The following is a 14,360-nucleotide window of genomic DNA, read 5'->3' as shown; positions in this document are numbered from 1 at the left end:
AATCAGACATATTTACTGTATAAGCGCTATGAAGGTCGCATCTCAGGGGCCGTCCTCGCAGTAACATGCAACAACTCATCTCAGTATGTTAGTGCAATGCGGTGCTATTCATTCTGATTGCCATTGAGTTGCTGCGTGTTACCGCAGATAGATGGTGTGAAAGGCAGCCCAACGCACCGGCTGCTGGGTGTGCATTGCAGCACAGTGCATGGACCTGCATTGTAGTGCCAATAAAATACTGCATGCAATGTGATCTGATTTGTTTTCGACCTTTTTTGTTTTGTTTCTTTACCCTTTTTTTAATTTCTTTTTTTTTTCCTTCTTCTTTACCCTTTTCGGGTTTTTTAATACCTTTTTTTTTTTTTTTTTTTTTTACACCTTTTTGGTTTTTTACCCCCCCCCCCACCTCATTTGTTTTTTACCTTTTTTTTCCCTCACCCTTTTTTTTACCTTTTTAGTTTTTTTTTTTTTCTTTTTTTTTCCTTGAACTTTTATTTTGTTTTCTTGTTTTTACAGCCCTGTTAGGGCTTTGGTGAATTACCGGGGTCTAAACTGGCCCCTGATGTCTCACACTTTTTTTACCTTTTTAGTTGTTTTTTTCTCTTTACTTTTTTTGTTTTTTTTTTTTTTTTTTGCTTTTACCTTTTTAGTTTTTGGGTATTTTTTTTATTTAACCCTTTTTTATTTTTTACTTAAAAAAAAAAAAAAACCTTTTAGGGTCGGGGCTTTGGTGAAATACTGGAGTCTAAACAAACCGCTGATGTCTCTCACTTTTTTCCTTTTTTTATTTTTTTTTAACTTTTTTCTCTTTACTTTTACCTTTTTAGTTTTTGGATGTTTTTTTTTTTTTTTTTACTTACCTTTTTTTTTTTGACCTTTGTTTTTTATACTTAAAAAAAATAAATAAATAAAACACTTTGTTTGTTTTTACAGCCCTATTGGGGGTGGGGCTTTGGTGAAATACTGGGGTCTAAACAGACCTTTGATGTCCCACTTTCAGACAGAGAAAGCGACTGAGAACATAGATTTCTCAACCCCCTTCTCTGCAGTCTCAGCTGCATTGGCATTGAATGAACAAGAAGCACTCTGTACAGAGGCTTTCTGTTCACCCACAAACGGAAGCATTGTAAACACTGTTTACTATGTTTCAGTTATGAACACAGGAGGGAGGGGGGGGGGGGGGGACACAGGCACTGGAATCAATCCCATCATGGCTCCCCCTGCAGTAGCTGAAAGCTGTCAGGAGACAGAGAGGAAAAGTTCTGCAGGTGGAGCAACAGGGGGATTGGTGTCAGTAATAAGGCAGTACAGCTGGCCCTCCTGTTGAGCTGATGTGGCCTGGGCCTTGTACAGGTGGGTCGGCCCTTATTAGCAGTTCTAGTGGTAATGAGTTAAGCCCCGTACACACGCAACGATTATCGGCCGACCGATCGTCCGACTTTTGTCCAAGTTGTGTTTTGTTGGTTGGAATGTGCCTAGACTGCACACAAATTTTCTCGGCCAACAAAATTCTACTTCAGAAGTGATGTCATGTGTTGGATTGTTTTTTTGTGTTTTTTCTTCACTGAGCATGCCCATCAGATTTTTTCCTGTCGAAATCTGTACTGACTGCACGAAAATCGGCCGTTCTGGTGACGGCCAACAAAAATTTTATAGCCTGCACACCAGATTTTTTTTTTCGGCCAAAAAGTCGGAGTTGGTTGTCGGAAGCATCATACTAACAAGCCGAAAATCGACAGATCGGACGCTGGCCGAAAATTCCCTGCCAATTTTCGATGCGTGTGTACGAGGCTTTAGGTGCGTGCATCAGTGCAATGTGGTGTCATTCATTCTGACAAGCATACACATTAGATACATACATTGGTGCAAGGCAGTGCCATTCATCCTGTGATGTGATGACATTCATTCTGATTGGCACCCCAAAGTACCCGCCCACAGGCATGCGTTGCTTTGCTATGCATGGCAACCCAGTAATATGCATTACGCTGCCAGAAAGTAGTACTCCGCAGCGCTCAAAGGTCTGTGCCATATTATGGGCAAACGCAGCGATCAACTATTTTGACAGCAAGCCTCTGTAAAGTGTCTCTACTCTAAGGTAGTGGCTGCTTCCATCAGGGCTGTTTCACACAGGTTTTCTTCATGACCCTTTAGGGCTCATTTACACTGTTGTGTTTTTACCTATGTGTTGTAATGCGCTAAACCGCATATGTTCAACTTGCCCATTAATAAAAAAAAAAATTATAAAAATAAATAAATAATAATAATAATAATAATAATAAAAAAAAAGCATCATCCCATCTCTGTACCAAAGTCCGGTGCATTTTAAAAAGTGCGACATCCATTTTTTTTCTGCTTTTTTTGTGCGTTGGACGGTCCATAGAGGTCAGTGGTACATAGCTTGCCTTTTGATGCATCCGCAACAGATATCACCAAGGTTTGGTCCATGGCAGTTAACTCTATCCACCCCAAACCACAAAGGGAAAATACGGGACAATAACGCATGTCAATGCACTAAAGAAGCTCATGTCACAGGACAACACACCTGCGTAACGCACCTCTACGCGCAAACATGGATCTAAATAGACTCTAGGGCCCCATTCGCACTTGGCAATTTGGAGTTGTGGCAATCGCTGCAAAATGCGCAACGCCCATTTTAGTGCCATTATAAATGGCACCCCTAACGCAGTGCAGTTTTGACAATCGGATCACACAGCAAAAAAAAAATAAAAATGGCATTAAGGGTGTCACTCAAAAAATAAGAGCAGGAGCAACTTTTGGGCAACAAACTTGCGCAGGGCAGCTCACTGAAGTGAATGGGCATCCTGTGTGCAACCCGAAATTGCAAGTTTCCACAATGCAATGTGTGAATGGGTCCTAAAAAGAATTGAAGTTTTATAAACTCCCCTCCAGCATTACAGCTACCCCCCCCCCTCCTGAACCACCAACCTGTCTTCATGAGATTTCATAGGGGAAGAGTGGGCTGGGAGGTGTGATGGGTCAGGTGAAGGACAGGTGAGGCCAGGCTCTGATTAGCACACCTGAGTGCAGGCAGCTGGTCATGTGACAGATCAGAGTCAGGACACAGAGGATGGGGAGTCACTGCTGACTGGGAGATCCCTGGAGGAACTGTCACCTGGGTGAGTCTCTGTTACACTTTATGATCTGTCTGTAATGATTGGGGGAGTTTTGTACACACAGAAACTAAGGTGGATAATGCAACTGGGTGCTGGATGATACAGGAAGGTTCTGGAGGACTTGGGTGGTTGCTGGATGATTTTGTTGGGTGCTAGATGACTGAGGCAGGTGTTGACTGACTTAAGTGGGCACTGGGTAACTAGGGGGTTGCTGGGTGCCTATGTTGGGCACTGGATGATTTAGGTGGGTGTTGGATAATGGCAATGGTTGACTCAGTTGGGTGCTCGGTAATAGTAATGGCTGAATCAGGTGACTCAGGGGGGCGCTGGGTAATGGGCAACTCAGGGGAGCACTGGGGTTTGGGTGACTCGGGGGGGGGGGGTGCTGGGTAATGGGTCAATCAGGTGGGAATGGGTGAGTCAGGAGGGCACTGAGTAATAGGTGAGTCAGGTGGGTACTAGGGGACTCAGGTGGGAGCTGGGTAATGGCACTGGTTGACTCAGGTGGGTGCTGGATTGGATCAGTCAGGTGGGTAATGGGTGACCCAGGTGGGCACTGGGTAATAGGTGGGTCACTGGGTAATGAGTGACTCGGGTAGGCAATGGGTGACTCAGGTGAGCACTGGGTAATGGGTGACTTAGATGGGCACTGGGTAATGGGTGACTCAGATGGGTGCTGGGTCAGTCAGGTGGTCGCTGGGTAATGAGTGACTCAGGTGGACACTGGGTAATGGGTGGAAGCTGGGTAATGGATGACTCAGGTGGGCACTGGGTTACTCAGGTGGGCTCTGGGTAATGGGTGACTCAGACGGGTGCTGGGTCTGTCAATCGGCGCTGGGTAATGGGTGGGAGCTGGGTAATGGGTGACTCAGGTGGGCACTGGGTAATGGGTGGGAGCTGGGTAATGGATGACTCAGGTGGGCACTGGGTGACTCAGGTGGGCGCTGGGTAATGGATGACTCAGGTGGGTAATGGGTGACTCAGGTGGGTAATGGGTGGGAGCTGGGTACTGGGTGGAAGCTGGGTAATGGATGACTCAGGTGGACACTGGGTAATGGGTGGGAGCTGGGTAATAGGTGACTCAGGTGGGTGCTGGGTAATGGGTGACTCAGGTGGGCGCTGGGCAATGAATGACTCAGGTGCTCCACAAAGCAATTCCATTTTCAGTTGGTAGCAATGACAAGTCCTAAAATCTGGGTAGTTACCATGTTTTTTTACCCCCCACCCTGGTGTATCAATCTCCCTTCATTCCTCCCACTCACTAGAAACCTGACCCCCTTCCCTGCATAGCTGTCAGGTGACATGCATTTTACAGGCCAGCCCTGATCTGTTCATCATATATAATAGTGGATTTATGTTTATTGTGTAATATTTTGTTGCTTTTATTACTTTTTCTATAAGTTTACTAACATTCCTCATGACCATTTCTCAGTACAACTTCTATTGTTATGTATCATGGACACCATCTGGTATTGTATTGGTATGCGTCTTATATATGCTGGGTGAGATTTCCTCAATGAATGCAAAGCATTCTCTGATTGGATGAGGTGGAGAAGCGGGGCAGTGATGTCTCCACCTCATCCAATCAGAGAATGCTTTGTATTAATTTAGAAAATGGAAAGTAATCCGTAAATGGTGCAGAGCAGCCAACCTCCTGTATTCCCAACGCAGCAGGGCAATGATGTCACACTCTCCACCTTTGTCCAATCAGGGCAGGGCAGCCGCTCAGGACAGGACCCGGAAGCTAGTGCAGATTACTGTAGTAGTGGTGTAGTAGCAGTGTCTACTACAGTGATCTCCAGCGGCTGCCTTTGTGATCAGACTGCAAGTCCTAAATTCCTTTTGTCCCAATGCTTATGCTCCCCATGTTTTCCAATGATACTTATTTATAGGTGCGCAACTTGCAGTTGCAGAAACTTCAAAGTAGTTCATGCACTACTTTGGTCCGACTATCATGTAACTTGAGGGCCATAGACTTCAATGTTAATCCTCAGAAGTTGCACGTTATGCCCCATACACACGTGCAGATTATCTGAAGACTTTTGTCTGCAGACTTACCAAAACCATATAATATGAGGTCAAACCTAAACACTTTCAATTTGTATGCAATCCAGCAGGCCCTTGCACTACATAGAAAAGGTAAATCTGAAGACAAAAGTCTTCAGATAATCTGCACGTGTGTATGGGGCATAAGTCGTACTTGAATGTTATACAATGCAACTGGCTTGGAACATTTGTCCATCACTGGTCAAAGCCAAAGTCTTATCCAAGATGAACCCACCCAAATTTATGTCAGAGTCAGCACAACTTTGGAGTCATACAAGTGTGAATGAAGCCTTAGGCCCCTTTTCTGCTTGTGCGACCTAAAAGTTGTGCGATTTGCGCCTGGACTTGAAGCAATGCGTGTGTATTCTTGGAGTCTATGGACCTCAAAATGTATCAAATTCAGACCAAAGTAGTGCAGGGACTACTTTGAAGTCGCTGCAACTTAAAGTCGCACGGATATGAACGGTACTCATTGGAAATCATGGAGTACGACTTGTCATGCGACTTTGCAGTCCCAAATCGCACAAGTGTAAAAGGGGCCTAAGGAGACTGTACAATCAGATGGCTTGATCACAAGATGGTTGAAATTGCTTAGTGTGCGGGCAGTTTAACCACTTCAGCCCTGGAAGGTTTTACCCCCCTTAATGACCAATCCATTTATTTGCGATACGCAACTGCGTTGTTTAAATGACAATTGCGCAGTCCTGCTGATGTTTTTTTCTCCCCATAAATAAAGCTTTCTTTTGGTGGTATTTGATCACCTCTGTGGTTATTTTTTGCGCTATAAACAAATAAAGATGGACAATTTTGAAAAAAAAATAATTATATATATATATATATATATATATATATATATATATATATATATATATATATATATATATATATATATATATATATATATATATATATATATATATATATATATTATTTTTTTATTTTTTTTTTTTTTTTTTACTTCCTGCTATATAACATTCCCAATAAAAAAATGTAAAAAAAATCAAATATTTTCATCAATTTGAGCCAATATGTATTCTGCTACATATTTTTGGTAAAAAAAAAAATCCTAATAAGTGTATTTTGATTGGTTTGCACAAAGGTTATAGCGTCTACAAACTATGGGATAGATTTATGGACTTTTTATTGGTTTTTAAATTTGTATTTACTAGTAATGGCGGCAATTAGCGATTTTTAGTGGGACTGCGGCGGACAAATCTGACATTAAGTGACACTTTTTGGGGACCAGTGACACTGTATTGGTCATTTATTGATCAATGCTAAATAAATTAAAAAAATAAATAAATAAAAGCACTGTTGCTGTATACATGACACTGGCAGGGAAGGGGATTAACACTAGGGGTGATCAAGGGGTTAAGTGTGCTCCTAGGGAGTGCTTTCTAACTGTGTGGGGGGATGGATGTGCTAGAGCAGGGCTTCCCAAACTTTTTTGGGCAGAGACCCACTTCCGAATACAGTTATTTTTCGGGACCCACTTGCTTGTAATTGAATATTGTAAAGCGCTACAGAATTTGTTGGCGCTATATAAATGCAAATAATATTATTGCATATTTTAAAGGGAGGGGATGTTAAATTAAAATTATCAATTTACTACTTTTCAATTTATTATTGAGTACACTTGCCAGATGTTCTAAGTGAGGGGGTCAGAAACCCGTGTCATATAAGCGGAGTTGTAAGTAATCAGCACCCTCATAGTCCCGACCCACAGTTTGGGAACTCCTGTGCTAGAGGAAAAGAGAGATCTAAGCTGAAACACAAGATCTCTCTCTGCCTCTGTGACAGCCGTCTGCCTTGTTTACATAGGCAGACGACCGTTCTGCCATTCCCCTGCACGATCGATCATGGGTGGCCAGCGGCTTGCCGGACCCGCTGATTGGCTTCCTCTGTTTCCGATTACAGCAGAAGCGCGCATACTCTCCTGAGAACCACTACACAAAATTACGTACCTATACGTGATTTTGCGCAGCCGGGCTGCCCTGCCGCAGTATATATGCGGTGGGCGGTCCGGAAGTGGTTAAGGGCCAAATCACAGTAATGATTTTGTTGAAGCAACTAAAGTTATGAAATAAAAGTTTAGTTTACTGCCCACCCGTCCCTTCCCTGCCGTAGCGTACAGAATCTATAGGCGGTATCTATAGGTGTATCAATGTAAGGATCGTTCAGCAGTAATTAATTTATTGATCATGTGGTAAAATGCGAATGGGCTATGGGGAAAAGATCTCTTTTCTATTATAAGATCAACGTCTAGTGACGATAGATTGAACATAATGGGCATATACATATGGAAACCCCTTGGTTGGTGATTAACCACTTACCGCAAAGTGACTTAGATCTACGTCGGCAGACTTTGCGGGGGTATACCGGGATGATCCCAGTACCGTGATTAACAGCCGACGGTCGGCTTTTCCGTCGGTAACGACCGATGCGGCTGCCGCTCGATCGTTACCCGGGTCAGCGGGAGGGGACATTCCCCCCCCCCCCCTCCTGCCGCCTTCCGCAACTTTGCTCGGGGCTCCCGTCCCACCGGGAGACCGGAGCACTCAGCTGGCGCGTCCGCCGGCTGGATGGAGTCCCGATCTAAGCCGGAAATGGCTTAGATCGGGTCTCCGATGACGTAAGCCGGAGGCGGCGTCCATGACGTCACTTCCGGGCTACTCTGCTGCAAAAGGCGGCAAATTTAAAAAACGTCTGTATGCAAAAACGCCGTTTTCGGCGTTTTGCATACATGAAAGTGTAGTGTAGTGGAGGGGTTTGGGGTCTTTTAGACCATCGATCCCTCCATAAAGAGTACCTGTCACTACATGTTGGTGTCACAAGGGATGTTTACATTGCTTGTGACAGCAATAAAAGTGATCAGATTTATTTATTTATTTTTTTAAACCTGTAATAAAGTTAAAAAAAATAAAATAAATAGGAAAAAAAAATAAAAAATTTAAGCTGCCCCCGTCACCGTTAGCTCGCGCACGAAAAAAAAACGTATACGGAAGTCGAGCCGCGAATGAAATCACTGTTCAAACCACACTTGTGAGGTATCGCCGCGATTGCCAGAGCGTGAGCAATAATTAAAAAAAAGAGCTACACTCTAACTCTAAACTGGTAACTGTTAAAAAAATTTGAAGCGTCGCCGATTGAGATCTCTATTGACCGTAGTTTGTTGCCATCCCACGGGTGTGCGCAATTTTAAACAGTAACATGTTGGGTATCTATTTACTCGGCGTGACATCATCTTTCACAATATACAAAAAAAAAAAAATGGGCTAACTTTACTGTTTAGTATTTTTTAAATGCAGTGAAATGTGATTTTTTCAAAAATTTTCAAAAAAATGGCGTTTTAAAGACCGCTGCGCAAATACCACGTTACAAAAAATATTGCAATGACCGGCATTTTATTCTCCAGAGGCTTTGCTAAAAAAATATATACAATGTTTTCTAGGAAAAAATACTGATTTTAACTTGTAAACAGAAAGTGTCCGAAATAGGGCTGGGGCTTAAGTGATTAAACTGAGTTGGAGGGAAGGTTCCCCCTTTCCTATTCCTTTCCCTGTCCTTCCCTCCCTCTCCCCCCCCCCCTTTTTTTTTATTTTTTATTTATTTTATTGTTTTGAAGGTATAATGCTATGGCGGATAATATTATTATTGCAACATTTCTGATGATATTCTTCTTTTTGTATATGTTATTATTGTTTTGTGGAAAATTATAATAAAAGAGATATTGAAGGTAAAAAAAATAGAAAATCACGCCCACCAAAAGGCCCCCATATCCATTATTTTATATCATGGTAATTAAAACTAGAATATATAGGCGGCAGTGACGGGTCCTGGTAATGATCCTATTGCTGGCACGTTGCCACAACCATCGTGGCTCGGAGGGTATTTTTAGAATTCGGCTGATTTCCTCGTTTTCTGGCCCCAATTGATTTTTGCTGCTTTTCCTCGAGTTGCTCGTTTTATCTGAGATCTTTTGCTTGATCTTAATTCAGATCACAGGTCGCGTTACCCCCCCCCCCCCATATGTGTCACATGATGCGGTTGCCAGACAAAGCCTTAGTGTATGGGGACATTAATGCCGCCATGTGACAGGCACCGCGCTCTCTTCTGCCCAGATTGTGTTAACCCCAAATGAGCGACTTTCCCCCCTCCCAGTTGTTGAAATAAAGAAAAATCACAAATCAATTGTTTGTCCAGTGTTCCGCCAGATGTCAGACCAAGGGGGCCTTTCCCTGCCTGGGACATAACCCCCCCCCCATGGAAAAATCGCTTTCCAAGGACCACAGATATAACCAGGTCACCCCCCTTCTCCCCCCACAAAGTCGCCGGCCCCGGGAGGGCTCTGGTGATCTGATCTGGTTATATCTGTGGCCCCTTGAGAGCGATTTTTCTATCCATTTGGGGGGGGGGGGGGGGGTTGTTATGTCCCAGGCAGAGAAAGGCCCCCTCAGTCTGACATTTGGCGGAACACTGGACAAACGATTGATTTGTGATTTTTCTTTATTTCAACAACTGGGAGGAGGGAAAGTCTCTAATTTGGGGTTATCACAATCTGGGCAGAAGAGAGCGCGGTGCCTGTCACAAGGTGGCATTATGTTCGATAGCATAAGGTGTGTGTATGTGTATATAATATATATATATATATATATATATATATATATATATATATAATATATATATATATTATATATAATATGTAGATAGATGTACACACTGCTCAAAAAAAACTAAAGGAACATTTTGAAAACCCATCAGATCTCGATGGGGCTGGATATCTATACTGGTATGGACAGGGCAATGTGTTAGGATCTATACTGGTATGGACTGGGTAATGTGTTAGGATCTATACTGGTATGGACAGGGCAATGTGTTAGGATCTATACTGGTATGGACTGGGTAATGTGTTAGGATCTTTACTGGTATGGACTGGGTAATGTGTTAGGATCTATACTGGTATGGACTGGGTAATGTGTTAGGATCTATACTGGTATGGACTGAGTAATGTGTTAGGAACTATACTGGTATGGACTGGGTAATGTGTTAGGATCTATACTGGTATGGACTGAGTAATGTGTTAGGATCTATACTGGTATGGACTGGGTAATGTGTTAGGATCTATACTGGTATGGACTGGGTAATGTGTTAGGATCTATACTGGTATGGACTGGGTAATGTGTTAGGATCTATACTGGTATGGACCGAGTAATGTGTTAGGAACTATACTGGTATGGACTGGGTAATGTGTTAGGATCTATACTGGTATGGACAGGGCAATGTGTTTGGATCTATACTGGTATGGACTGGGTAATGTGTTAGGATCTATACTGGTATGGACTGGGTAATGTGTTAGGATCTATACTGGTATGGACTGAGTAATGTGTTAGGAACTATACTGGTATGGACTGGGTAATGTGTTAGGATCTATACTGGTATGGACTGGGTAATGTGTTAGGATCTATACTGGTATGGACTGGGTAATGTGTTAGGAACTATACTGGTATGGACTGGGTAATGTGTTAGGATCTATACTGGTATGGACTGGGTAATGTGTTAGGATCTATACTGGTATGGACTGGGTAATGTGTTAGGATCTATACTGGTATGGACTGGGTAATGTGTTAGGATCTATGCTGGTATGGACTGGGTAATGTGTTAGGATCTATGCTGGTATGGACTGGGTAATGTGTTAGGATCTATGCTGGTATGGACTGGGTAATGTGTTAGGATCTATGCTGGCATGGACTGGGTAATGTGTTAGGATCTATACTGGCATGGACTGGGTAATGTGTTAGGATCTATACTGGTATGGACGGGGCAATGTGTTAGGATCTATACTGGTATGGACGGGGCAATGTGTTAGGATCTATACTGGTATGGACTGGGTAATGTGTTAGGATCTATACTGGTATGGACTGGGTAATGTGTTAGGATCTATACTGGTATGGACTGGGTAATGTGTTGGGATCTATACTGGTATGGACTGGGGAATGTGTTAGGATCTATACTGGTATGGACTGGGCAATGTGTTAGGAAGGAAAGGATGCCACATCCTTTGATGGAAATGAAAATTATCACCCTACAGAGGTCTGAATTCAAAGACACCCCAAAAATCAAAGTGAAAAAATGACGCAGCAGGCTAGTCCATTTTGCTGAAATCTCATTGCAGCAACTCAAAATGGTACTCAGTAGTACAAAGTGTCATTTCTTCAGTGTCACATGAAAAGATATAATAAAATATTTACAAAAATGTAAGGGGTGTACTCACTTTTGTGAGATACTGTGTGTGTGTGTGTGTGTATATATATATATATACACAGTATCTCACAAAAGTGAGTACACCCCTCACATTTTTTGTAAATATTTTATTCTATCTTTTCATGTGACAACACTGAAGAAATTTACACTTTGCTACAATGTAAAGTAGTGAGTGTACAGCTTGTATAACTGTAAATTTGCTGTCCCCTCAAAATAACTCAACACACAGCCATTAATGTCCGGTTCACACTTATGCGATGCGGGAAGGCTGCGAATTCTGGGGGTGTCAATGAAATGTTAACGACACCCCCAGTTTGATCGCATATCGCAGTGCGATCTTTACAGTTCGCACAGGATTGGATTGCACAAGTGTGAACCACTGTGCGATCAGCTCCTGATGCGGCTGAAAAAAAAGGGTCCTGTGCGTCTTTGCTGCGGGTGCAGTGCGAATTTAGCCATACAAAGTGTATGGCTGAATTCCCACCACACAGCCGATCGCATGTAAGGAAGGAGCAGTGCGCTCCGATATTACATGCGATCGCCGCAGCCGCAAGAATGTGAACCGGCACTTATGTCTAAACCGCTGGTAACAAAAGTGAGTACACCCCTAAGTAAAAAATGTCCAAATTGGGCCCAAAGTGTCAATATTTTGTGGCCACCATTATTTTCCAGCACTGCCTTAACCCTCTTGGACATGGAGTTCACCAGAGCTTCACAGGTTGCCACTGGAGTCCTCTTCCACTCCTCCATGACGACATCACAGAGGTGGAGGATGTTAGAGACCTTGCGCTCCTCCACCTTCCATTTGAGGATGCCCCACAGATGCTCAATAGGGTTTAGGTCTGGAGACATGCTTGGCCAGTCCATCACCTTTACACTCAGCTTCTTTAGCAAGGCAGTGGTGGTCTTGGAGTTGTGTTTGGGGTCGTTATGTTGGAATACTGCCCTGTGGCCCAGTCCCAGAAGGGAGGGGATCATGCTCTGCTTCAGTATGTCACAGTACATGTTGGCATTCATGGTTCCCTCAATGAACTGTAGCTCCCACGTGCCGACAGCACTCATGCAGCCCTAGACCATGACACTCCCACCACCATGCATGACTGTAGGCAAGACACACTTGTCTTTGTACTCCTCACCTGGTTGCCACCACACACTTGACACCATCTGAACCAAATAAGTTTATCTTGGTCCCATTAGACCACAGGACATGGTTCCAGTAATCCATGTCCTTAGTCTGCTTGTCTTCAGCAAACTGTTTGTGGGCTTTCTTGTGCATCATCTTTAGAAGAGGCTTCCTTCTGGGACGACAGCCATGCAGACCAATTTGATGCAGTGTGCGGCGTATGGTCTGAGCCCTGACAGACTGACCCCCCCCACCCCTTCAACCTCTGCAGCAATGCTGGCAGCACTCATACATCTATTTCCCAAAGACCACCTCTGGATATGATGCTGAGCACTCAACCTCTTTGGTCGACCATGGTGAGGCCTGTTCTGAGTGAAACCTGTCCGGTTAAACCGCTGTATGGTCTTGGCCACCATGCTGCAGCTCAGTTTCAGGGTCTTGGCAATCTTCCTATAGCCTAGGCCATCTTTATGTAGAGCAACAATTCTTTTTTCAAATCCACTAAGAGTTCTTTGCCATGAGGTGCCATGTTGAACTTCAGTGACCAGTATGAGAGAGTGAGAGCGAAAACATCAAATTTTTAACACACCTGCTACCCATTAACACCTGAGACCTTGTAACATTAACGAGTCACATGACACCGGGAACAGAAAATGGATAATTGGGCCCAATTTGAACATTGTCACTTAGGGGTGTATTCACTTTTGTTGCCAGCGGTATAGACATTATTGGCTGTGTGTTGAGTTATTTTGAGGGGACAGCAAATTTACACTGTTATACAAGCTGTACACTCACTACTTTACATTGTAGCAAAGTGTAATTTCTTCAGTGTTGTCACATGAAAAGATAGAATAAAATATTTACAAAATGTGAGGGGTGTACTCACTTTTGTGAGATACTGTGTGGTGTGTATGTGTATATATTAGGGATCCACCGATATCGTAATTTTTAATTTTTTTTACTTGACAGGTACTCTTGTGGAGGGATCTGGGGGTCTAAAAGACCTCTAAACCCCCTCCTTTGTACTTAAAACGCCAAGCTTGGCTGTTTTGAATGCTGTCATTTTTTTTAATCTGGCACCAGTACCCGGTACTTCCGGAAAGTGATGTCATGACATCACTTCCAGGTTTTTGCATGGAGACCCGATCAGAGCCGAATGTGGCTTTGATCGGGTCTTCGGCGGCCGTGCAGGCTGGTTGCCCGGGTTTCCCGCTGGGACTAGAGACCCAGGCGAGCCACGGAAGGATGTGGGAGGGGGGGACGTCCCCTCCCGCTCCTTGTAATGGACGCCGGTACCGGGGTGATGCCTCTAGCTGCAGCCATCACTCCGGTACAAGCACTTTCCAAAATATCTGCAGTATCGGTAACCTCCGGGGCCGATTCTGATATATCGGGGAAAGTGCAGCTAATCAGGCGATCTCTAGTGTGTATATGTATGTATGTATATGTGTGTATATATATATATATATGTATGTGTGTGTGTGTATATATATATATATATTTGTGTATATGTGTGTGTGTGTATATATATTAGAATTTTTTTATTTTTTTCCAAAATTGTCGGTCTTATTTTGTTATAACGCAAAAAAATGAAAAATGCAGTAATGATCAAAAAAAGCTCTATTTTGGGTAAAAAAAAGTTACCTAAATTTTATTTGGGTACAGTGTCGCACAACTGTGCAATTTTTAGTTAGGTAACGCAGTGCCGTATTGTAAAACAAAATGGCCTGGTCATGAAGGGGGGGAAATTTTCCCGGGGGTCAAGTGGTTAAAAAAGGATATCATTTGGAGGGCAC

The 14,360-nt window shown here is 43.3% G+C and overlaps 1 protein-coding gene across 2 annotated transcripts in view; it reads right to left on the bottom strand.

Moving 5' to 3' along the window:
- Positions 1 to 14,360, bottom strand: part of CPSF4L (cleavage and polyadenylation specific factor 4 like) — an 88,682-nt gene that overhangs the window by 28,353 nt on the left and 45,969 nt on the right. The gene's annotated exons all lie outside the window — the stretch shown is intronic.

The sequence above is a fragment of the Pelophylax lessonae genome (genome assembly GCF_965119305.1).
Source record: "Pelophylax lessonae genome assembly, chromosome: 11".
NCBI classification, from domain to species: domain Eukaryota; kingdom Metazoa; phylum Chordata; class Amphibia; order Anura; family Ranidae; genus Pelophylax; species Pelophylax lessonae.
Note: the sequence above shows the minus strand (reverse complement) of the source record. Positions and strands in the feature narration are given on the sequence as shown.